The 26009-nt window shown below is 42.6% G+C and overlaps 1 long non-coding RNA gene across 2 annotated transcripts in view; it reads left to right on the top strand.

The window, feature by feature from the left end:
- Positions 1–12532, top strand: part of LOC120399205 — a 30723-nt gene extending 18191 nt beyond the window's left edge. Inside the window, exons 4-5 of one of the 2 annotated variants that reach the window (XR_005595029.1) lie at positions 11385–11504; positions 12223–12532. This is a non-coding gene — a long non-coding RNA (uncharacterized LOC120399205). The remainder of the gene's footprint in view (positions 1–11384; positions 11505–12222) is intronic. The other variant, XR_005595028.1, reaches the window with a different exon arrangement.
- Positions 12533–26009: the final 13477 nt, after the last annotated feature.

Consider the following 26009-nt stretch of genomic DNA (forward strand, 5'->3'; position numbering starts at 1 on the left):
ATAATTGAAAACCGCTTTCTATATATCCATTTGATACATATTGATCACTGTGACTTCTATTAAAAAGAAACAAACTGTGTTTCCAAACTGTAGTATCAAACTGTTATGGCAGCATGGCAAAAAATAGACATAGGCTCCAAATAATAGACATGGGTGTGACAGGTTCCCCCCCCACACTTCGGGGTGCCACCTGATGTACTTGGGGTCCCACTGAGCCTGCCCATTCCACCAGCCTGGCTCCCTCACCCTGTTCTGCTGAGCCAGGCATTCAAGCCTCCTCCAGCACACACACACACACCCAGCTGCAGAAAGACACAGACACTGAGATCAGCTCTGTGTGGGAAGACTCAGGTTGAGGATTCACAGCACTCAGGTGCACACCCCTGTCTGAGACCGATACGGGTTCGAACAGCTTTTTATTGGGAGAGTTAAAAACAAGCTGGAGCAGAATAAAGTTTAAAGCCAAATGGCTGTGTTTATTTGGGGGAGAGTTACAACCTGGGCCAGGAAAAAGGGGCAATTCTTTAACTGAGATGTTATCAAAATGCAAACACACCCAAAAAATGGTCAGAGTACAAATTCACCTGAGAAATTATTAACGTACAAATTTACACTACTCGCTACTTTACACTAAGTGGACAAACATGCACCAATTGTACAAGAAGGAAATTCGGGTTCGTCAGAGTGGTGCCCGGTGCAACACACAAAAGGAGCCCACAGGCTACTGCCTCAACCACCCTTGCTTTCACACCAAGGGTTTTACCCAAAGTGTAGTGCGGCTGCGATTGTGCAGATTCCACTCACTCAGACCGCGGGGACAGAAACCCCTGGGTCAGCTGATCCCCAGAAGGAGATGGCACCTAGATTCAAACACTCCACACAGAGACAGAACAGTAATTTACACAACTTGAAACAGTCTATAATCAACTACCTACTAAAATCCAGAACAGATACACAAAACCAAATAATCTGTGCAAGCATTAACCAGATACTGTAAAATACAACAATTTAACTTTTATATACTATATATACAATTTGGTACCAAATAAGGGAGGGAAAAAGGAGGCTAAGCAAACAAAATGTTACAGAAATTAGCATGCAAATACTGCACTCCAGGCGCAGATGTCCAGCAGTACAGACACCGAGAGCATGATGAATTGATGGGAACTTAATCCCACCTGACCCGAGCTGGCTAAATCCGCAGGAGACCCTTCTAGTTGGAAGGAGGATCCAAGTCTTCCAACTAACATGCAAGTACTCCTCCAGATTCTGGCACGAGACATGATTTTATTCGAAGGCTCTTTTACTCGTGTCAACATCTGATTGGTCCTTGGCTCCTACGCCCTCCAGGCTCCGAGCTGTTGCCCTCTACGTCAACAGGATCTGCACACGGCACTATAATGTTGCACACCACACCTAGGGTTGCACACGACACCACGGTGTTGTTGGGCAAGATTAGGTTCCCGCTTTCTCCATTTTCCCGCCTTTTCTGTGGAACAAGAACCTGACCCAAGATGGAGGTTGCCTTGTCCTTTTACCAGAACAAGATGGCTGCAGACCAACTATTGGCCATACAGAAACCATAACTGAGCATAGGGTTGCGACAACCCCCTCTGGAGTGTAAACCCAAAATTGTGTTGTCTTGTGCCACACAGAAAACTGTATAGCGTAAGCTCACGAAATTTGCTCCCTCCCTCAATATGGAGGAAGATATGCACAGCCTCCCCCTCTCCCTCCCCCACTCCCATTATGAATTGCACAAACTGGGTTTATAGAAAACAAAACCAAGTTTATTAACTACAAAGAATAGATTTTCAATTATTATAAGGAATAGCAAACAGATCAAGTTAGATCACTGAGCAAATAAAGCAAACATACAAACTAAGCTTAATATACTTAAAGAAACTGGCTACAAGTAGTAATGGCCCATCCAGGCTGATTGCCTACTGTCTGGTGAGCGGCTCTCAGGTGCAAACACTTTAGTAACTGATACATAGTCAATATTCCTAACTTCAGATACAGAAATGATACATACATACAAATAGGATAATCACATTCAATAAATCATAACCATTCCAATGATATTTCACATGACCTATCTTGCATAAAACAATCTTAGTAATGCCATATTCATATCATAATATTTCTGTGAAGAATATGGGGCATAGTGTCACAATGGGACTACTCCTTTGAAGGATCTGGGCCCCAGTATTTGTAATAAAATATGTTTCAGAGGAAATATGGAATCAGAAGAAATTTCTCAACAAGAAGTTGAAACCACTGCCCATAATTTCAAATTATATTTTATTTTAAATTTGAAATGTGTCATGCCATTAAATAAACCTTTGAAATTCTGATGAAGTAAATTGTGCCCAATTATATCTGATGATCTGCTGTGGGATACCAGTCCTTTCAAAAGAATATCCTAATATTTCAGTGGCATGTGCTATTGTTATAGATAGTATGCACACTACATCCAGACATTTTGAGAGTCATTGATCACAGCAAGGGACATGCGGCCTAGGGCAGGTCCCACAAAATCCATATGTATGCACCAGCATGGTAAGTATGGTCACCCTCAAGAATGGTTTGGTGCTTTGTTTGTGCCTGTTGACAGATCTTACATCTTTTATTCTATTTTTCAATTTGGCTATTGATGTTTGTCCACCAGACAAAACATCTGTGACAATTTGGGAATTTGCCTGTACAATTTATGAATTGTGTGAACTCTATGAATCTTTATCAACCAACTAATTCCATTTTGAAGTGCAGCCTTTTGCCTTCTCTACTGTTGGTTTACCTCCATGTTGGGCTGAAATTCCAGAGGCTGGAGGGAAAAGAATAACAAAAGAGGGTTGTTGACTTAAAATGCTTGACCACTGAAATGTAATTGCTCCAGACAATAGACAGCTTCCAACCAGGATGACTGGTTTAATCTGTGAGGGGTCACCTTGGCAACAAAGTCACCTGGCAAGGGTTTGTGCTCATCTGGGGAAGCTGGAAAGAGGGTCACCGGATGAGGAAATTAGTGGAAGGTTATAAAGAGGGAGGAGCTCATCTTCCTTGGGGGGTCATTAGCCATTTGGTCTCCAGCTCAAGCTGAGAGGAGAGAGAACCAATCTAGCATGTAGGAGCCTGCCTGCTTTCCTGAGCCCAGATGCTCTCCCAAGGGCAAAGGAAGCAAGCTGGCTGAGGGGCAGAAGGCTCCATAATCAAGCCCAGAAGCCATGCACTGGAACAGAAGGACTCTGGTCTGGATAACCTAAGGGGCTCTGACCTCAGTCCAGAGAATGCACTGGATTAGTGAGGAAACTGAGGCAGAGAAATGGGTGTAGAGGGTATTGATTTGTATGATCTGTACTCTCTTGTGCTTTTTAGGATGAAATAAAAAAACAAATGTGTTAGACTTGTGTAAAAAGGTCTCTCCCATGTGTTGAATGCTGTACAACTACTGTGTATCTCCTGAGAGAGCTACACTTTAAACCAGAAGCCTCACGCCTTTGGAGTGGAGTTTTGGGAGAAGTTGCATTTAAGTACGGGGGTGGATGGTTATGGTCACCACTGCAGTCAGGGCAAATCAGCTGGACAATAGGTTGCAATTAGACACAGGGTATGTGCTCGAGTGTGCCTAGGGATCCCAAGGTTTACTTCTGGGGGAATTCTGCACCAAAAAAATAAAAATTCTACACACATTTTAAAATTCTGCACATTTTATTTGTCAAAATAACACAATATAATCATGCTGGTTTCAATTGTTTTGCTTATTTATGTAAACTACAATACAATGGATGGAGAATGGGAGTGAGAAGCATTGGGGGAAATCCCCAAACCCCCTCTGTCTAATAGTAATATAACTAGTATTGACCCTTTACTTGTAGTTATTAGTCAACAAATACATGCAGCCATATGCTCAGTGTTGCATCACAGGCAACTGAAAAGCAAGTGAGGGCTGGGGCCTCAAACTCGCAATTTATATTGGCTACTGACCATCTCTAGAAAGGCCAGTAGCAAACAGTTCACGGAGCACATTTTGATAGGAATTATTTTCACTCCAAAAATTTAGACCCGTTCTAATCCCTAAAGCACCATAAGCATTTATAAGACCATACTGTCCTTTACAATAAGATTCCTTTACACCACTCTGGCAATGTAAAGGAGCCTTAAAATTTGTACACCTGCTTTATGCTCCTGGGGGAATTCACTAAGAACAACGGGAACAATTTACTAATCAGGCAGGTTGCTACATTCTGCTCTGCCTGAAGAGACAGAGCCTGCCCCACACCTACCTCCTCAGAAACACCCCAAAGCCCTGCACTTCCACACTGAACGTGCTGCATTAGTGAGCGAGAGGAACAGAGTGTCTCTCTCTCACTTGCACAACTGCCCAGCCCCACTCCCTGATGGTGATTTATGTCTCTACTGGCTGCTCCAGGAGCCCAAACTGACCTGCCTGCACTGCCAGGGAGGGGCGCATGACTTCTGATGGGGAAACAAAGAAATCTATGGGTGCCGTGAATTCTGCGCACGCACAGTGACACACAATTCCCCCAGGAGTAAAGACTGGGATAGTGGTTACACTCTGTTTAGACTCCAGAAGCTTAAAACACTTGAGTATTCAGAGACCCAGAGGCTTGGATTCTCCTCTGAGCAAGGGGATGCTTGACTAGGTCTTCAACAGCTTCTTGCCAAAGCTTTTATTTTAAACCCCCAATGGTCTAAATGCAAGTCTTCCAGCACTACTCGTGTGGCTTCCTAGAGATGACTGCTCAGATAGGTACCCATCATGAATGGTAAGCTCCTCGTTCTTACTACAGAATGTGTTCGGCCCTCTTTCCTTTCATAGTAGCCTCAATCAGCTGTGCAGAAGGGAATCATTCTTACTCTCTTCGACATCATACAGGGTAATGGTAAAGTCTCTTTTTGAGGTACATTGCAAACATCCACTGAGTCCAGATGTGATGCCAATGCAATAAGATTAGGATTATGATTAATCTATTTTAATGTATGTAGGTTGGAGTTTTGGGAGAGGAGCCAGGGGTGTTTAAGTACGAGGGAGTGTGATGGGTCTCTATTGTGCCCAGGGCTGAGCTGCTGGACACAGGTTACAATTCTCAGGAGGGAGTGTTTTTAAATTCCATTTTAAAGAAGTTATGTGTCTTGGAATATTTTTGGTGTGTTAAAAGTTAAAAATTTACACACACACACACACACAAAGAAAATGCTTCCTATATTCTGTTCTTACATTCTAATTTTTCTAATGATTTAATGTTATAGACTATTAACCTCAAATTATGTGTAAACTTTTAAACTTTAAGGGTAGATTTACCAGTATAGCAGAGCAGCGCAAATTGTTCTGACTGCACTGGCCAGTTAAACTGCATTGTAAGAACAATGCAAAGCATATTGGTGAATCTGGCCCTTAATTTACACGTGACTTACTAGTAGAGGGTTATGTGAGTGAGATTGGCATTATATAAAGGTAGGAGTGTCCTGCTCCTGAATTCCAATGTGTTGGTGCACTAAGGGTTCCCATTACACTCCTCTCTGTTTCCCCAGCAGGGCTGTTTCAGTGTGCAGTGGAGTAGAAGCAGCAGTGCAATGGGGAGCCCAAGCACGGATGCCCAAGCAAGCATGTAGCTGTGGATCCTTCAAAGAGTAGTAACAGTTGGATCAAGTAATCTGGGAAAACTCTTGACACATGTGCCATCCTCCTCATATTACTGACTCATTGCAACCAATGGAAGGGTTGCGTGCAGATTAGGTGTAAGCAAAGATGATGATTGGTTGAGTTACCTTTGATGTCACACTTAAGAGTTACCAGAGGTGTTGATCTGACTCTGTTGTAACCTTACTCCTGGGGAAATTCTACGCCAAAAATATTTAAAATTCTGCAACAAAAAATAAAAAATTCTACACACAATATTTTACAATTTTGCAAAATTTTGCATATTTTATTTGTCAAAATAACACAATATAATCACACTAGTTTCAATTATTTTTGGTCGTTTATTTCAAAATACCTGTCAGCAAGTATGTCTGTAACAATACAGACAACAAAAAAGATTCAGGAAATGTTTTTTGACAAATAGATTCCTTACTGGGCATATTAATACAGAACTCTGAGTAATAATTCATTTAAACTACAATCAGAACCATATTTCCTGCAAGAAGCAGTACAAAGGCTAGGGGGAGTCAGGGTAAGAGAGGAGCTGAGGGAGAGGGAAATAATTGCTGGGAAGGAGCCTGGGTGTGAACTTGGAGGGTTGTTGGGTATGGATGGGAAAAATATGGAACAGGGTTTTTTTTGGGGGGGGGAGGAGAGGGTCTGTTAGGGAGCTTCCCCTATGCAGACCCTGGCTGACCTCTAGCCTCTCCCATTCACTCAGGCATGTGTCCTTCCACCCCCACTCAGACACTCACTCCCCCCATCCCCATGTAGCCCTGATATCCTCCCCATCCCCATGTGTCTCCATGCTCCCACTCAGATGCCGTCTGTCCCTATGTAGCTCTGTACCCCCTCACCCATCACCATGTGGCCCTGCACCTCCCCCCACCCGTGGCCCTGTGCCTCCACTCCCATTCAGCCCCTGGCCAGTCTGTCCTCCCACATAAGCCCTTTTGATCCTGTCTGACTCCCCCAGCACCTCATGCTGTCTCTGTCTCTCTAGAGGCCCTGTCTTCTGATCTGGTGAAGAAGGCAGGCTTTTTCTCTTCCCTCACTGGCTGGCAGTGGCTGCTGTGTTCTATTGCCACAGCGCCCTCTGGTGGGTAAAAAGCAAAACTTCAGCAACTTTTCAGCAGAAGCTTTTTTCTGTGCAAAAAAATTAAAAATATACACGACTCATTAATTATGCACATGTGCAGCGGTGCAGAAGTCCCCTGGAGTATAACCTATATAATAACAATTAGATACAATTGTTAATAACATATCTTAATTACAACCTAATTTATTCAAATATAGCCTATGCACAAGATTTCAATTATATGGAAAGTTTGAAGATTTTGGGTTATGTTTTAAAGAGCTTTCTGAAAAAAAGGTGCTGATACATGATACATTTCTTAAAGGATCCAGTTTTTTTAATTTTAATTCACACCAATTAATGAATTTACTTGTACATGCTCAGGTAAGTCATTCTGTACTCAAAGAGTAAGTGCTATATGTTTGGGGAGGATCACTGTATTTTCTCCACACAACAAAGAGGTTGAATCCCTGCTTTAAGCATAAAATGGAACCCAACTTTAATTATGGAAGCACAACCATCTCCTCCATAGTACTAAAGACTGGCTAGTTTTCCACCGTCACTGTCACTCTCATTGGCATAGGCTCTCAAATCCATAGCCTGGCCTACTTCATTTTTACAGCTGAATTAATCACAGTACATTTACTTCTGTACACATGTTGTGTATCTCCTTTCTCATGGCACTTCCAAAACAATCATCCAGTTTATGGCTAGGTTGCTCAGCCTGACTCTTGACTAACATAGCACTGATTAGGACAGGCATTTAGTGAGGTGTTTAAGTATGCAGTTAGGTGCCTTACTTCAGGCCCCCAAGCAGAGGCAACATGTGAGCGGGAGCATGCGGGGTCACGTGCCCCCCAGATTTGCTGTGTGGTTTGTACTGAGCACGCTCACGTGGACTGAGCATGCTTAGTAACACTGCTGAAGCCAGCTGCCCTCACTCTGCCTCCCTACTATCGACAGGCACAAGTCACCTCTGCTCCCAAGTTTGTCGGTTTAACAGTCTAACTTCAAATGCTGGTTTCTCTCTGAAGTTTGTGCCTCATGCATTTAATCAGGAGAAAATGTAGATGATTTATGCATATTTTACATCTCTGTTTCCTGAGAGATGGTAGCTTACAGGGGAGTTGTCACTTTGTAAACCATCAAAAGCCTGAACCATGTCACACTATAGAATAGCCATGGCATTTTATAGAATGAAGATTTAACAAAAGCTGAATATTCCAAATTTCCATGGCCCACACCCTTAACTTATACTTTGCCAATTTTTTCTTAGCCACGGAGCTGCAAATGATTACAATGTTCTTGCAATAGCTAAATCTTTGCTGCTGAATTATTTTATCCTGGCTAGGAAAAAAAAAAGAGTCCAGAAGAACCATAAAATTCTACATGTGCCTGCTCACAGAAAAATGGCTTCTAGATGAAATACACATGCTGTAAAGATTCGTTTGCATGTTTTGTTTGTGTCCCACTAGATGGTGCTGTGCTGGTGGTCATGTGTAAGGATACTGCATGAAAAATTAATCACACTATTTGTTCTTCATTGTGTCAATATTTGTCTAGCAGTTTGTGATGTGAGAGTTTCTAAGGCATTGAGAATATATGTACATTATTAAAAAGGAAATGCTCAGGCATGACAAGGATAATATACTCTGTTATTTGTGTGTGTGTGTGTGTGTGTCTATATATACCACACATATATTATACAAAATCGTTCTGTTTGTATATAACATGCAATCTTAACATTCTGGGTTTCTTGTGGCACATGGTTGTGCTTATATAAATCTGTAATTCATTTGCACTACAGTATTTTGTACTATATTTTCTTAATGGTTGAATGCTGCATTATATTAGTGCTCCATAATTATAATATAAATATTTAGTACACTTTTAGTGCTATGTAAATAAGCAGAAATAATAGTGCATTATCACTTGCTGGGTAGATATTTTGTTCTTTAGTGTCTAATGTGAAAAAAAGTCTTCCTATTTTGGTTGTATTGTGGAATATTAAATAGACTCATTCAAGAATATCATTTAATATATTAGATTTACTACTTTGGACCAGTGTAATCCAAGTATATACTTGAAAGAATTTATCCAGAAGAAATTCTCATCTATTTATGGATTATGATACTGTTTTCCTCTGACTTCTTTAATCTCTTTAGATAGACTTTAGGGTACTGGATAGAAGAGAAAGGAGTATGATATTAAAAACAAAACAAAAAAAGAAGTGTGCCTAACATCATCTTAGAAGTTTTGCTATATTTGTAACTCCTTTCCATGTCCTTTGTCTGTCATGTCTATTGAGATGGTAAGCTCTTTTGGAAAGAAACCACATCTTTTCTTTGTTCGATGAGGTGCCTAGCATGCCTTCGGGTGCACAAGAATTGTATTTTTAAATATGGGTCAATGACACCTCAAGCCTATATATATTTATTAAAAAGAATCACATTTAGCAATTTGTTATTTTTCATGAAGAAAATCCCTAAAACTGCTTAATGGGAATTTCTTTAACCACAGAACTCTGTGGGAATGGAATCTGGTGATAAACATTTATGATAATAACAGGAGGTTTACCACATTTAAAAAAACTCCCACCTTAATTTTTATAGTCCACAAACAATACAACAAGGTCAATATAATGTTGTTTACTTTTCAGGACATTTTCATTTCCTTCACTACATTTAATTGACTACAAAAATATAGCCAAGTTACAGCCCTGTTCTTCCATCTGTAGTACATGGGACTTCATGATTATCATTAAACCATTAATCCTTTGCTGCTTCACTGTTTTTCTTCCAGGAATTATTTTATACACAATTAGAATATAAAAGCTTCATATTTTAAAGGAATCGTATTATGTATAAGTGAATCAATAAAAAGGCCCATTTACCGAGTGGCATTTCTTTGTTGAAGGCAGGGGCGGCTCTAGACACCAGCGCGCCAAGCAGGCGCGTGGGGCGGCCCTTTCCCGGGGGGCGGCATTTGGCTCCGGTGGACCTGCCGCAGGCATGACTGCGGCGGGTCCCCTCTTCCCGCGGCTCAGTTTGAGCTCCCGCCCAGGTCCACCGGAGCCGCGGGACCATGACACCCGCCGCAGTCATGCCTGCGGCAAGTCCGCTTGTCCCGGGCTCCGGTGGACCTGCCGCTGGCATGCCGGCAGGAGCTCAACCGGAGCCGTGGGAAGAGGGGACCCGCTGCGGGACCGGGGAAGGGCGGCGCAGCGCACCGCGCTGCTTGGGGCAGCCTACTTTCTAGAGCCGCCCCTGGTTGAAGGACTGTGGAACATATTCTCTCTTCACTCTTCCTTGTAGGAAAGACATGGAAGGCATGTGCATTACCTCCACAGCATTATACTGCCTTGGTAGTCCCTCAGTTTTGGAGGAGATGGGCTGTGGATAGAATACACAGGGAATTTAATGTGTATGTATTTGGAAATAAGGTACCAGTTCAGCAAAATACTTAAGAATCTACAGTAAATGGGACTTAAAAACATGCTAAGTGGGACCCAAGAGATTTCCATGCAGGAAGCCACTTTATATAATTCACTTCCCCTCCCCAGATTAAATCTATTTCAGAAGTTGTGTTGATCCTGCTCCTTGGAGGTCAGTTCCTAGTGTAGCCTAGAGAGAGTACTCAGTGTTTTTATATGTACACAAAGGTAGTGAGCAGAGCATATCTCGACACTAAATCTATTCCACGTTCATTGGACCTGCTTAAGGATTGTAATGGCACTTTCCAAAGATGCGAAGCTCTTTAAAAGCTACATCACAAATTACTTAAGATATTATTTACATAAAGGTCATTTCTTTGCCTAAATTTATAACAAATAACTACTCCTTGAAACTACTTTTTGCATATTTTCATTTCACAAATTTCTTTCCCCTTCTGCACAACCACGGCATTATCAACAGTCCCGAAAGGTGCTACATAATTCAAACAGAGGTAATGTGGGAGCTGCGAATCAAAAGTATCAAAAGCATCAAGATACAATAATAATGTACATAGCTATGAGCTTTGCTGATCATGCGTGCACTGCATGGGGAAATGGGCTGTCTCCACCCAAATAAAGCATCAACCAAGGATTTTCCATCTAATTTCTGAACGAAATTGATCACTTTCAGACTGGGACCAGAGTTAATGAAGTGAGACCCAATCCTGTCGAGCTGAGTTTCAACTAGTCCTACCTATTCAATTTGTGGAGGTGCTGGGGTATTCAACAGCTTATGAAATGGACTGATTATCCTCATGGCCAGTGAAAACTGACAGGATTTTAGCCCCATAATTGATAGAGATTGTCAGCACTTCTTTGTGGGAGATCAAGATGCCAACATCTCATTACATTAAACCTGTACTCGAAAAAATATCCCTTGATGTTGACAATAGACTGGTATTGGTAGACTGACCTGAGGCGGAGCCAGGCATGCTGGACCATGTAAGTTCAGGCCGCCATGTGGCCCAACAATTGCAGGCACATGTGAGCAGTGGTGAGAGGGTGGGGCTTGCATGCATGAGATCAGGTCCGCCATGGCTTGGAACTGGGCCTCAGGGAGGAAGGCTCTGGCCTGAGTAGAGTCGAGGACCGCTCCAATGAACTCTGTGTTGAACTGGAATTGAGATTGACCTTGTCTCATTTATTAACAGCCCCAGGTTGTGACAGGTGGAGCAAACCAGATTGAGATGCCGCTACACCTGATCCCAGGACTGGCCCTTTATTAGCCAGTCATTGAGGTAGGAGTAAATGTGAACACCCTGGTGCCTCAGGTAAGCAGCCACTGACACTATGCACTTTGTGAATACTCTTGAGCTGACGAGAGACCAAAGGGCAGCACCATGAATTGGAAATGGTGCTGGCCAAGAACAAAACAAAGGAAGTGCCTGTGCCCTGGGAAAATGGAAATATGTGTCCTTCAAGTAAAGGATGGACTACTAGTCTCCTGGATCCAGAGAGGGGATTTTGGAGGCCAGGGAGACCATGCAAAACTTCTTGAGAGTTGTTGAGGCAATGAAGATCCAAAATGGGTCTGAGGCCCCCTTTTGCTTTCAGGATTAGGAAATAGCAGGAGTAGAACCCTTTTCCTTTCATGTCCTGAAGGACCTCCTCCACCGCCCCCAAGTGCAGGAGGTTCTCGACCTCTTGAATGTGAAGTTGCTCATGAGAAGGGTCCCTGAAGAGGGATGGGGAATAGGGGTGGAAAGGAGGATTGGCCATAAACTGCAGCATGTAACCCAAAGATATTACATTGAGCACCCAGCGGTCTCAGGTCAGCTGTGACCAGTTCCAACCAGAAGGGGCGCAGGCGGTTGAGGAAAGAGTAGGAAGGTGGATCCTGGGATGTGCCTGAGGCACTATCCTTGAGCGCACCCTCAAAATGCCTTCTTCTGGTCTCCTTGGTTCCTAGAAGGGCCAGGCTGAGCAGACAAACGGGAAGATGGCAGGTGTCGCTGCTTAGACCCCTTGTCTCTATTCTGTTTCCTGTAGGTGCTCAGTCAGGGAGTCCCCCAGGACCTAGACTGGGGAGGTGGAGGACAGAACGGCTTTCTGGCCTGCTGAGGGGTATGAAGGCCTAAGGAATGGAGGGAATCTTGTGTCCATGAGCTCGGAGAATAGACTGCCCCCTCAAATGGGACATCCTGAATGGTGGCCTGCATCTCCTGGGATAACCCGGAGGACTGCAACCAGAGGCGACTACGCTGGCCACCAAGTCCATAGCATATCAGGCCGTCTGGAGGGTCCCTCTCACCACCGCTGTGCCTTCTTCCACTAAATCCCACTGGCGCCAGCAGAAGTCAGCACCTATGGGTGGTTAGACACCCGAAATTGCAGGCTGGCTGTTGAATAAATTTTCCTGAGTCCAATCTCTTGGTGTGTCTGTTTTTTGCCCATGCCACTGACTTGGCCCTGCCTGTCCCTTTCATTGAAAGTGAAAGTAACAGAGGAGGAGAAGGACCTCGGCGTATTGGTTGATCACAGGATGACTATGAGCCACCAATATGATATGGCTGTGAAAAAAGCTAATGCGGTCTTGGGATGCATCATGTGAGGTATTTCCAGTAGAGATAAAGAGGTGTTAGTACCATTATACAAGGCACTGGTGAGACCTCATCTGGAATATTGTGTGCAGTTCTGGTCTCCCATGTTTAAGAAGGATGAATTCAAACTGGAACAGGTACAGAGAAGGGCTACTAGGATGATCTGAGGAATGGAAAACCTGTCTTATGAAAGGAGACTCGAAGAGCTTGGCTTGTTTAGCCTAAACAAAAGAAGGCTGAGGGGAGATATGATTGCTCTTTATAAATATATCAGAGGGATAAATACCAGGGAGGGAGAGGAATTATTTAAGCTCAGTACCAATGTGAATACAAGAACAAATGGATATAAACTGGCCATCAGGAAGTTTAGACTTGAAATTAGAAGAAGGTTTCTCTCCATCAGAGGAGTGAAGTTCTGGAATAGCCTTCCAAGGGGAGCAGTGGAGGCAAAAGACATATCTGGCTTCAAGACTAAGCTTAATAAGTTTATGGAGGGGATGGTATAATGGGATAGCCTAATTTTGGCAATTAATTCGTCTTTGACTATTAGCGGTAAATATGCCCAATGGCCTGTGATGGGACACTAGATGGGGTGGGATCTGAGTTACTTCAGAGAATTCTTTCCTGGGTGTCTGGCTGGTGAGTCTTGCCCATATGCTCAGGCTTTAGCTGATCACCATATTTGGGGTTGGGAAGGAATTTTCCTCCAGGGCAGATTGGCAGAGGCCGGGGTGGGGGGTTGCCTTCCTCTGCAGCGTGGGGCACGGGTCACTTGCTGGAGGATTCTCTGCACCTTGAAGTCTTTAAACCACAAGTTGAGGACTTCAATAGCTCAGACATAGGTCAGGGGTTTGTTACAGGAGTGGGTGGGTGAGATTCTGTGGCCTGCGTGGTGCAGGAGGTCAGACTAGAAGATGATAATGGTGCCTTCTGACCTTAAAGTCTGAGTCTATGAGACCAGTGATGCTGCCAGAGGGTGTGGTTACAAATATTCAAACCCTTTTGCAGGGATGTAATACTTTTTTTTCACCTTCTTAGAAGTAGGCGGCATGGAAGTGGGGGTCTGCCACAGCAATTCGGCAATCTTAAGGACCCCTGGGTGGACAGGCAGCACGACCAGGGCTGGGGTGGAGGAGGATAAAACATTAAAGAGGTTGTTGGACTCCTCCGCAAACTCTTCAATTTTCAAGTTCAAATTGGTAGCCACCCTCTGAAGGAGGGTCTGGTGCTCCTAGAAGTCGTCGAGGGGGACTGCCTGTTTGAGAGGGACCTGCCACTGCTTCATCCGGAGTTGATGATGACTGGAAATCACTCACATTCTCACATACACACTTTATAAAATGACAGGAAATAAAATGTAATTGTTTCACACCACTTCTCCCAGTGGAACTTTTAAAAAAAGAAAGCTAATTGCCATGTATTAGCATGATCACCATTGCCCATTAGTACATTTTCTCCATGGAGTTTATTCAGGACAATCACTCTCAGCTTTATACTATTTTCCGTTTCGCCATTGTCAGTGTATGGCATATACAGTGGACTTACATAGGAATGCTCATGCCCAGAGTTGCAGAACTTCCCTTACAGCAGCTCAGCAAGCTACCATTTATTTTTAATTGCTCCCCACAGTGTAGGCCAATTAAGGATGAAGTCATCAGGGCAAGGATCACTCACAAACCCTTTGAAGGGAGCAGACTCAGCATTTGCTTTGGGGAAGGTTGCCATTCACACATTTGTGCAAGAATGCAAACAATTGGGCTAACTTGGTAGGATCAAGTGCTATCAAGTTGAGTTTAAGCTAAATTCTAGTGCAGATGGCAATAAGAGTGGCAGTGATACTGAATATTATCCCTGGGGTTAGAAACTTTCAAAATGAGATTTAGATTCCTGACCCTCCCAGTTTCAGCCGGAAACACCTGCTAAAGCAGTTTGGGAACTGCCTCTCATTATCAGCTTCTGTTCAGAGATCAGGTTTTCACGGCCCTTGTAGAACAGCAGGTTTAAGAACTTGATCTTATGAAAGTTTCTGATTGAAAATATTGGAGGATGGTATAAGTTCGACTTTGACTCATGTTTTGTACTATAAGTAATGCCTTAATACTAATTTGGCTCACTTTTATTATTTCTAGCTTTTGAATCTTGAAGGAATAGTGGCTGCTGTATAGTTTTTAATTTGCCAGCAGTAGGAGAACTGGGGAGAAAGGTTTGGTGGTTAGGTTTGAATTAGGAATCAACCATTTAGATGTTTATCTGAACCTATCGAGTCTGTAAAATTTGATTGGAATGTCACAAGATGTCTATTACCCTCTTCTACAGAACAGAGCTTCCATTTTCACTTTGTCAGAACCAGGAAATACAAATGTGTATACAACTGAACAACAATGGGGTCAACAAGCTAACTAAGTTCTTTGGAAACCTACTCTTCCCTCAAAACTTTGGGTCTCATGTCATCCCAGTTGATTTACTTGTTCTTGATCTGTGCATGTATGAACTCTGCACACTATTAGTACCAACATTTCATAGGATCATAGAATATCAAGGTTGGAAGGGACCTCAGGAGGTCATCTAGTCCAACCCCCTGCTCAAAGCAGGACCAATTCCCAACTAAATCATCCCAGCCAGGGCTTTGTCAAGCCTGACCTTAAAAACCTCTAAGGAAAGAGATTCCACCACCTCCCTAGTTAACCCATTCCAGTGCTTCACCACCCTCCTAGTGAAATAGTGTTTCCTAATATCCAACCTAGACCTCCCCCTCTGCAACTTGAGACCATTACTCCTTGTTCTGTCATCAGGTACCGCTGAGAACATTCTAGAGCCATCCTCTTTGGAACCCTCTTTCAGGTAGTTGAAAGCAGCTATCAAATCCCCCCTCATTCTTCTCTTCTGCAGACTAAACAATCCCAGTTCCTCAGCCTCTCCTCATAAGTCATGTGCTCCAGCCCCCTAATCATTTTTGTTGCCCTCCGCTGGACTCTTTCCAATTTTCCACATCCTTCTTGTAGTGTGGGGCCCAAAACTGGACATAGTACTCCAGATGAGGCTTCACCAATGTTGAATAGAGGGGAATGATCATATCCCTTGATCTGCTGGCAATGCCCCTACTTATACAGCCCAAAATGCTGTTAGCCTTCTTGGCAAGAAGGGCACACTGTTGACTCATATCCAGCTTCTCATCCACTGTAACCCCTAGGTCCTTTTCTGCAGAACTGCTTCCTAGCCATTAGGTCCCTAGTCTGTAACAGTGAATGGTATTCTTCCGTCCTAAGTGCAGGACTCTGTACTTATCCTTGTTGAACCTCATCAGGTTTCTTTTGGCCCAGTCTTCTAATTTGTCTAGGTCCCTCTGTATCCTATGCTTATCCTTCAGTGTATCTACCACTCCTCCAAGTTTAGTGTCATCTGCAAACTTGCTGAGAGTGCAGTCCACGCCATCCTCCAGATCATTAATGAAGATATTGAACAAAACCGTTTATTTCAAACTGTACCAGAAAATGTGGTAGTACAGAGAACATAAAAATAGAAGTATTTGTGATATGAAAAACTAGTTCTAGTAGAGCTAAATGAGTTAGAGGGAGACAGGAGCTCCTGTTCTCTAGTACTGGTATGACGTTCCTTTTAAAATATATGTGCTATGGAGAGTTGGAAAATATTAAATCTGGGTTTAGTTGATCACTCTAAACTGTTCTATGTAATTTTTCAAATGGATTTGTACCATGAATTCTAGGTCGTCTTGGTTACTCTATTTCACAGACGCTACTACTTTCAGAGTAGCAGCCATGTCAGTCTATATCAGCAAAAAGAACAGGAGTACTTGTGGCACCTTAGAGACTAACAAATTTATTTGAGCATAAGCTTTCGTGGGCTAAAACCCACTTCATCGGATGCATGCAGTGGAAAATACAGTAGGAAGATATATAAATGTGTTAGTCTCTAAGGTGCCACAAGTACTCCTCGTTCTTTTTGCTGACACTACAACTATTACTATGCTGTTAAATTATTTTATTACAGAAAACATACATTCTCTTCCCATCAGAGCCTCCCATTTCTATGCATGCAAACACTTCATTAAGGGGCTTTTGCAGATGCAATATTCACCATTCATGCTAACTCAGATTCAAACCCCGTCCTGGTTCGAAGGAAAATCTACAGTTTTTCACTCCCAATGGGGGAAAAAAATAATGGAGGATATAATCTGTCCCAGAGTGCACATTTTTGCTAGCCTCTAGAAATTGTTTTTTTTAAATACAGCCCATGATAAAATTTTCTGAAAGAAAAAGAAAATTTCCAGTGGGTAAGATACATACTAGAATATTTGGTCTGCAATCTGGTTCATTTGTTGTTGAAGACAATGGTACCTACCTTCACCTTTACTATTTCAAATACAGGACAGATTAGGGTGACAATTTTTTTGCCATTTGCTGGCTGTTTGGTGGCTAACGTGATATGAATTTGTGGACTTAGTCTAATTCTTAATGGATAAGGGTCCACCTTACAAAAGATGTCACTATATTGATGACTTTTTGTATTGATACCCTCCCCATCCACAAACAAAGTACTAACACACACTCCAGGCAACATATGACATCGAGGGGTATCCGTACAATGAAACCCCTAAATCTCCCTTATGCATCAGAAGCCCTCTATGACCCTTCCCATCCAAAGGAAATAATGCAACATCTTAGACTGTCCATCCAGCATCCCTTCCCATGTTGCAGGGAGACCCAAGCCATAGTTAAGTATGTTAGTGTAAAACAGATCTCACTTAGGAAAGTACTGAATACCTATACCGTGTTACACAAACAATATTTGTATAATGTGCAATAGGCAAAATATAACAGGGGTTGGTCACTGCCTGGCTGGACCAAGTGCCTTACATGTTAGTTGATCTCCCTTTGAATGGAGGCAGCTGAAGGGCAGGTGATGGAGACTGGTGAGAGAGGGGCTTTTGCCTCTCCCAGCCTCTCTATGGTCTTGGCCAAGAGGATGGTGACTGCTCCTCTGATGGAGGACTCAGGGAGTGAGGAGCCAGATTTCTATCCCCTCCCCTGATCATCCTCCTTTTTCTTTTTTTTTACCTCCTCAAGGTCTGTACCACTTTCAGGACTTGATGGTGGTTGTCTCTTGATGGCCTGCCTAGTGCTGGCCAGTTCAGACTAGGCGGCCAGGATGATTCTATATGGATAAAATAGATAAACTGTTACAGTGTCAATACTCACAGCAACAGGGGCTTTAAGAACATGCTGTGTGGACACCAGTTATGGGGGTCTATATGTCTGCTTGATCTTATTAACAGAGATTCAGGCTTTTGCTTCATAGAGGGGAAATGGGGTAGGGAGATGACAAGCATGAATGCTGTCTCTGACTTATATCAGAGCTGAGTACAAGGTCAAAAAGGAGCAGAATGAATGCTAGGAACTGATGTTTGCTGGGACAGTAAGGGCACAGGCGCTGACTTTTCAAACTGCCGGGGGGTGCTTGATCCATGGCTCTGCCCCAGGCCCTGCCCCCCACTCCACCCCTTTCCCCAAGACCCCACCCCTGCCCTGCCTCTTCCCAGCCCCATTCCACCCCGCACCGCCTCTTCCTGCCTAGTTCCGCCCCCTCCCCTGAGCATTCCGCATCCTTGCTCCTCCTCCCTCCCTCCCAGCATGCCGCAAAACAGCTGATTGTGGCCAGCATGTCCCTCAGCCCGCACCGCTTCCTGCAGCCCCCATTGGCCTAGAGCCGGGAACCGCGGCTAGTGGGAGCCGCGATCGGCCGAACCTGCGAATGCAGCAGGTAAACAAACTGGTCCAGTCCGCCAGGGGCTTTCCTTGAACAAGCGGTGGCCCTAGTTTGAACACCACTGAGCTAGTGAATGTTTCTTAAGTGGGTTAATTGTTAGTGTTAAGTCCTAAGTAGTATTAGTTACCTTAGCATATTAAGTATTGAACTTAAATAAAATCTCAGTGGAACACATAATCTGCAGGTCACCAACAAGTTGTTTTTTTTTTTTTTAATAGAGCACCCAGTCTAATGATAGGTATTACCCTTATTGTTAAGATAGATTGTTCAGGTGGACTGTTCGTTCTGCAGAAAGCTGCATGGCAAACTAATATGTATTGTGATTTTCCTTTAAATATTTGTAATAGTTCTATACTCTAAAATGGATATGAATATTCTTAAACAACCTTTTACATAAAATATCTGTTATGTTAAACTAATAAAGTGTCATAAAACCATAGAATATCAGGATGCAGAAAAAAACTGCCTGATTCTATTGATAATATAATAATGTAATAAATATGTACTTTGTAATGTGTCTTTTAGTGGTCATACAGTATGTTGATGTAAATTGTCATTAGCGGTCATTAATTGAATCTTCAGAAGATGGAGTCACTGACAGATGCAAAGTTATTTTAAACATGGTAGAGAATCATACCTAGAAATAAGTCAAAGTTGTCCATTATTAGAGGACTGTTTATTTCTGAGATTGCAGGCAGTGTACGTTTTGTAAGGTTAGGACTGGCCTGTGTGTCTATTTATGTTGCTTTTATAGAAACGTATACAATGTGTGTGTTTGGAAAGAGATTTTTCAAGTGGGAGTTGGGTATGTAGTCCTGTATGTAACTGGTCATCCCGATATACATCATGAGCCTCAACAATTGTATAAAATGAAATAACCAATAAATTATGATAATTTTTCTTGCTTTCACCACAATTGATCAATTCATAGTGTTTCAACAGATCACCACAGGAAGTACGTATAGTAAAACAAGACTATATCATGTCATAATACAATAAAAATCAATAGACACAAAGAAATTGCTAATTTATATTCATGAGCACCCATCAATATTTAATAAAAGAAGGAAATATCTGATATAACCCAAGAGCCAAAAGCCGATGTCCTTACTTATTTCTTACTCAAACAAGCTCCCAATTATCTCAATAAATGCAGGATTTGGCCCTATACATTTTTTCCTCTCTGTTTTCTTGTAGTCAAGCATGCCGAAGTGTTTGAAGTAATTTTACAGTATATTCCCTTTTTGAAATAAGTTAAAGGACCCTGTAGTTTTATGTCAGCCTGTATTTTTTTTTTAAAGAAAAGTTTCAATCCATTTTTTCCCTCAACAGTACAATTAAATTCACATTTTAGCAGCTGAGTTAGATCAAAAGTTCCAAACCTATGGTCTGTGGAGCACTGGTAGTGCACAGAGCTCTTGCTTGTGTCCACAAAGTGTTGATCTCCTGGTAGCCTGGATATCTGTAAAAGTATCTGGAAATAAGGAGCAGCCACCAGCCAACTACCATTACACTGGGGGTTGCTGCTACGTAAAAGGAAAAAACACAGGAACTAATCTCGGGGACCAGAGCCACCAGTGGAACAGGAGCTGCTAACCATCAGTGGGAGAAGAATGTCTAGGGCAGGGGTCTCAAACTCAATTTACGTTAGGGCGAGTGCGAGTCCTCAAATCCTCCTAGAGGGCCAATAAAGTCACTGAAGATGGTGTTCAGAAAACAAAACATTGATATTGTATTTTTTATTTTGAATTTCTTAGAACTAATAAAACTGTCATACAACTTTATACAATTCTTCACCTGCCAGAGAGTTTTTAGTGTTTGCCAGACACCTGGCAACGCTTTAGTTCTGTCAGTTTGTTGATGTTTGGGCTCAGTGACTGAGCAGTTGAAACCTTCAGGATTTCAGCAAGGTGTGCATCAGATATTTGTGTTCGGTATTTTGACTTGTTTATATTCATTGTGGGAAAAGGTTTCTCACAAATGCCGAACAAGAACATGATTTTTCTGAAGGTTTTGCAAAGATTTGGGAAAGATGGTGGTAGCTGTTTGAAGAACTCTGACATCCTCGGTTTCTCTGAATTTAGTCTTTAAAGATGTGTTGCACTGCATATCAACGAGTTCCATTTGTAAATCACATGGTGCTGTTTCCACATCAACAGAAAATGGATTAGCAAACATATCGAAGCTTTCTTTGTGCATTCTGAAATCTACAAACCGCTGATCAAATTCTTGCAAAAGCAGGTCAAGCTTAGTAGTGTATTCAGAACCACTGAACTGTATTTCAGAGCCAAGCTCTTCCACAAGTGTCTTGCATGCTGGGAAATGAATGAGATTCTCCTGAGAAATCTGATTTTTCCACAATTTTAGTTTAGTTGTGAATGCTCTCACATTATCATACACTGTTGTCACCAGCTGGCCTGGATCTTGCAGCTTCAGGTTTAGGATATTCCGCTCTTGTGTTACGTCAACAAGGAAAGCAAGATCTGTCATCCATTTGTGATCTTCAAATTGTAGTACAGGCATTTTAATTTCTTCCATGAATCTTTTCACCTCTGTTTTCAATTCAAAGAATCTCTTCAAAGTAGAAACCCTGCTTAGCCAGCGCACCTCAGTGAAGTAGGGCAAGTCCCCGTATTTAGATTCAGTTTCCTCCAAGAAAGCACGAAACTGTCTGTGCTGCAAGCCCCTTGAGCGAATGTAATTCACACATTTCACAACAACTGACATGACATTGTCAGATATCAAAGATTTACTGCACAGTGCTTGGTGGTAAATGATGCAGTGCAACAGTATTGGTTGCGCCGCATTTTGCTCAGCCATCTTTCTTTGTACTAATGTAACCAATCCGTTTTTTTGACCAATCATTGCTGGGGCCCCATCAGTGGTTAAGCCTGCTAACAAGTGCCATGGCAGACCACATTTTTCCAGTGCTTCTGTGAGGCAGTGAAAAATTTCATTGGCCTTTGTTCTACCGCGCATTGTTGACAAGCTGAGCAATTCTTCAGTTACTGCAGTTTTCATCAATGCCTCTCACAAATATGGCAAGCTGTGCACTGTTAACCAAACTGGTACTCTCATTAATTGCGATTGAATATGCGCGGAAAGCTATCCTTTTCTCAATGAGCTGCCCATCGATATCTTTAGAGAGCTCAAGAATATGCTCTGCTACTGTATTTGGAGATAGGAGAGATGTTTTCAGCAATATCTGCCTATACATACAATCTCACTGACTTTAATAAAGCATTGTTTAATAAATTCACCATCAGTAAATGGCTTCCCACACTTAGCAATCATTTCACTCATGACACAACTTGCCAAAACTACTGACTCTGACTCTTTTCTCGCTTTCTGAAAAAGCTGCTGCTGCTTCGCTAATTCTTTTTTCAATTGTAAGACCATCTTTTCTCTCTCTTCTCCATGATATTTATCATATTGCTGTGCATGTTTGTTGTGTAATGTCGTTTGATATTGTAGTCTTTTAAAACAGCAACTTTGTCTTTGCAGATCAAGCATGAGGCAGTCTGTTTGTATTCAATGACAAAATAATCAACAGTCCACATATCTTGGAATTGGCAGTGTTTGTCATCAATTTTCCTTTTTTTAGGTTGAGGCATCTCTCTGTAAGGCTGTTTGCAAGCAACCCGTGTGTGTGTGAGAGAGAGAGACAGAGAGAGATGAGTTATTATCCCTGAAAAATGGGTTATTATTATCCCTGTGTGACAGGTGGGGAACTGAGGCCTTGCCCAAGGTCACACAGGACATCACTGGCAGAGGCAGCACCAAGAATAGAAACCTGGTCTCTCAGGGACCATCAATCACCTCTACCAAGACCATCCTACCATGAGGCAGTTCCTGCTCCACTTTCCCACACTCTATGCTCTGCGGACAGCAGGACCTTGCTTGGCTGGGCCTCCTTGGGCACAAAAGCGGCTGAGGAGAAGGCACAGTCATGGTCTGCCCACTGGTCAGATGCAGGGGGTGAGGAGCATGGCTACTACCCTAAGAAGATGGGGTAGTGGGTGGTTCTAACCCGCCCTGTATGTCTGGGATTATGCTCCCATCAGGTTCTGTGCCTCCTGGTGCTCCTGCTGTGATGGCCTTCTCCTACACAACCTACCAACATTACATGGGACAGTGGTTAAAAATGTAAATAAAGGGCCCCATTTCATTACACAGACCTGCACTGCCAACAGCTAGAAAGAACCTCTTTCCTCTCTTCTTATCTTCACCTTATCTGCAGGCACCAGGCACATTGCCTCCGCGCAGGTGCAGTCCCCCAGAACTCCCACTGGCCACGGAGTCAGTGCTCGGGGAGGGAGGATGGAGGCAGCATGCCCCCTCGTGCTGTCACTGGAGCCTCATGAGTCATACTACCTCCCAGCCCATTTCCCACACTTTTCCCTTGCTCCCTTGGCCTCATGCCGCCCCGGCTGACTGCCTGGTGACTATGACACTGCCTCCATGGCTGACTCTGCCTGGCGACTAGTGATAGTATCTCTGTCCCTCTCCCCCAGCCAATGGGATCTGTGGGGAGTGGCACTTGCAGCAGACAGAGCCGGCAGTGTGGCTGCATGGGTCTCTCCTCCATGGCTCTGCCAGCAACAGCAGGGATAGGGAACCGCCTGCAGGAAGCCGAGCAGCCCACGGTGAATGTCCCCCAGATCACAAACCTCAAAAGTTTTATGAATTACACATTGCCGAGTGCAACCCCTGGGAGGGTCCCAGGAGCAGCAGGATAGAGCAACGTTGTGGGGAGGGTCATATGAATCTCTCCTGCTCAATCCCCTCTCGCTCCCCTCTCCCCTCGGCCAGCAGCCAGGAGGGCCAGATGAAAGAACTTTAAAAAAAGTTTCTGCCAGCCACAGTGGGGAGGTTCTCAGGCTGCAGATGGTCTGCGGGCCAGGACTTTGAGACCCCTGGTCTACAGGATAAGGGAAGAAGGCAGCCAGAAAATGTCTAGGGAAAAAGAACTAAATGGCAGGAAAACATATTCGGGGGAAAACATGACCAGGCATGAGAAAAACACATGGAAGGATGCCTTTTGTTAAGGTTGTGAACTGGGTTCAATTCCCACTCTGCCACAGATATATCGTATGGGACCTTGGACAAATCACTTAATCTCTCTGTGCCTCAGTTCCCCATCAGCAAAAAAGGGGATAATAGTATTTTCCTACCTCCCAGGGGTGTTGGGAGGGTAAATACACTGATTGTGAGGCACTCAGTTACTACAGTGATGATGACCTTAAGACAAGGAGACAATAGGGAAAGAAAAGACCAGCATAGAGGGAAGAAGGAGATGGACTGATCAGCTGATGTTAGCAGGGTGATTAATCTTTTTTCAAAACACTTAGCACAATAAAGATAGATGAAAAATACATACTTTCCTATTAGGACTTTCCCTGTATGCAGTTGTGGTACTTGCCACAGCAATGTATGCAATCACAAATGGGAGGGAAGTTGTTCCACATAAATGCAAATGGTAAACGAGACCCTCGCTCACTAAAATGTCCACAATATGGAAAAGTTTGAAAAGGTGAAAGCCTGAAAAGGTGCAACAGCTAATTCATCAAAGGAGCAGAGCATAGTACAATCTTAGGTAAAGTGCAAGGGATTGCAACATGATGTTCTACTCCCTTGTAAAGTGACATAACTTGATCACCATAAAATGCATCTGAAAAAAAGGAGTATAAATATATTTATTTTGGCCCATTTATCCAGAAAATGTTTTTATTCATTTGCTGGTTTCATAAAAGTCCACATTAAATTAATATAACAGCAATATTCCAGTAAAATTTTCTGCAACAGAACCCTGGCCAGTCCATGCCATAGATGCTGAGGTATCCAGTTACCAGAAAATCATAGCCCCCCCTTTTTTTATCGTTTTCAATAGACGTTAAAACGGCACCCTGGAGACACACGCATTTTCATGTCACTGTGAATCTGATCCTGATATGCACCCAGTGTGAATTTACATTGACTTCAATAAGAGCTCAGGGTGTTCAGCTTACAAAATCAGGCCATATGTTTGTAAATTTGGACTTAGCAGGAGCAGGGCACATAACTAGAAGTGAGGCATTTTAGATAAGGGCGTGACAAATTTCTGATTCCAAACTGAGTTGTTCATTAGTTTCACCTCTCAGAAGATGCTCAGCTGGAGGCCTCTACTTTTTAGGGGATTTAGCAAGTTAAAGCTACTGCTTATCAGATATATCACTAGAAGTTTTGAGTATTATCGAGCAGTGACCACATATGATACACTTCTTAGTGTTAGCATGCGACAACATTTTTTTTTATATTGTGCACTTTTCTGAACCTCACTTTATAATGCGGAAAGTTATCACAGATATGCTCTGTAGTGTAGTGTCTTACATAGATAGTCTTCAAGCCACTGATTTCAGTAAATAATTCATTACTTCATACCAATTGTGACATATTTTGTCCTGATGACTTGCTGTTTTAATGTATTTCTTGTATCTCATGTGTTATATACCAAGTATTTTGGTACATGATGTTAAAAAGAGAGAGGGAGGATTATCACATTGTTAATTTTAGGCTAGTGGGCACAGCATGCTGAAACATTTTTAAAACATAAATATTTATGGACACTCTACTCCCACATACCACCAATATCAGCAAATGTAAACACTGTATGTCAAATACTTGTACATCAGCTATAATATATGTACTGCAAAGTATCTGGAAAAATAAGAGACATGGGAAATAAAACAAACAGGGGACTGTAATATTATTATTAATTGCCTCAGTAATACATGCTCTGAGAAGTCTAATGAAGGAAAGTGGAAATAATTCCTGGACTGTTCATATGAAAGACAGAATAACAATAAACCACTGAACTATGTAGACCTTCCAATATCAAAATGAAAAAGCGCATATATATCTTTGTATATCTTTAAAACTCCATACACACAAAACAGCAACAAACTGGGATTTAAACACACACAAAAATAGCACTAAGAAATATTTTGAAACTACCCAAAAATATTGTAAGATCATGTGGGACTGTGCATCGTTCTGAGAAATCTGAAGCTATTGTTAGCTATTCATTTAATTTATCCTAAATACCCTACATGGTTTAAATTCCTAGCTGTACTGTAGGTCCTTTCCGACGTAATCAGCCTAGTTTGTCTTCAGCTGCAAGCAAGTGAACCAGGATTCATTTAGTTAAGCAAGCTAAGCATAAATATTCTTTGCTCACAGATGGATAAGTCAGCCAACATCCTTACCCAAATAAGTAAATTTTGTATTCTTTTCTTAGCTAACTAAGGAGTCAGGCAGATAGACTGATGACAAAACAGATGAGATGTCCCTCCAGCTGTTTTTCTTATTGGATCAAAGAGAGTAATAGATTTCAAATTGGAACTTTAAATCAAAGCAATATCAAATATGGTAAAGTAGTGTTCAAACTAGCATTGTAACAAATATTCTTTTCAC

The sequence above is a fragment of the Mauremys reevesii genome, linkage group 2, assembly GCF_016161935.1.
Source record: "Mauremys reevesii isolate NIE-2019 linkage group 2, ASM1616193v1, whole genome shotgun sequence".
Taxonomy (NCBI): domain Eukaryota; kingdom Metazoa; phylum Chordata; order Testudines; family Geoemydidae; genus Mauremys; species Mauremys reevesii.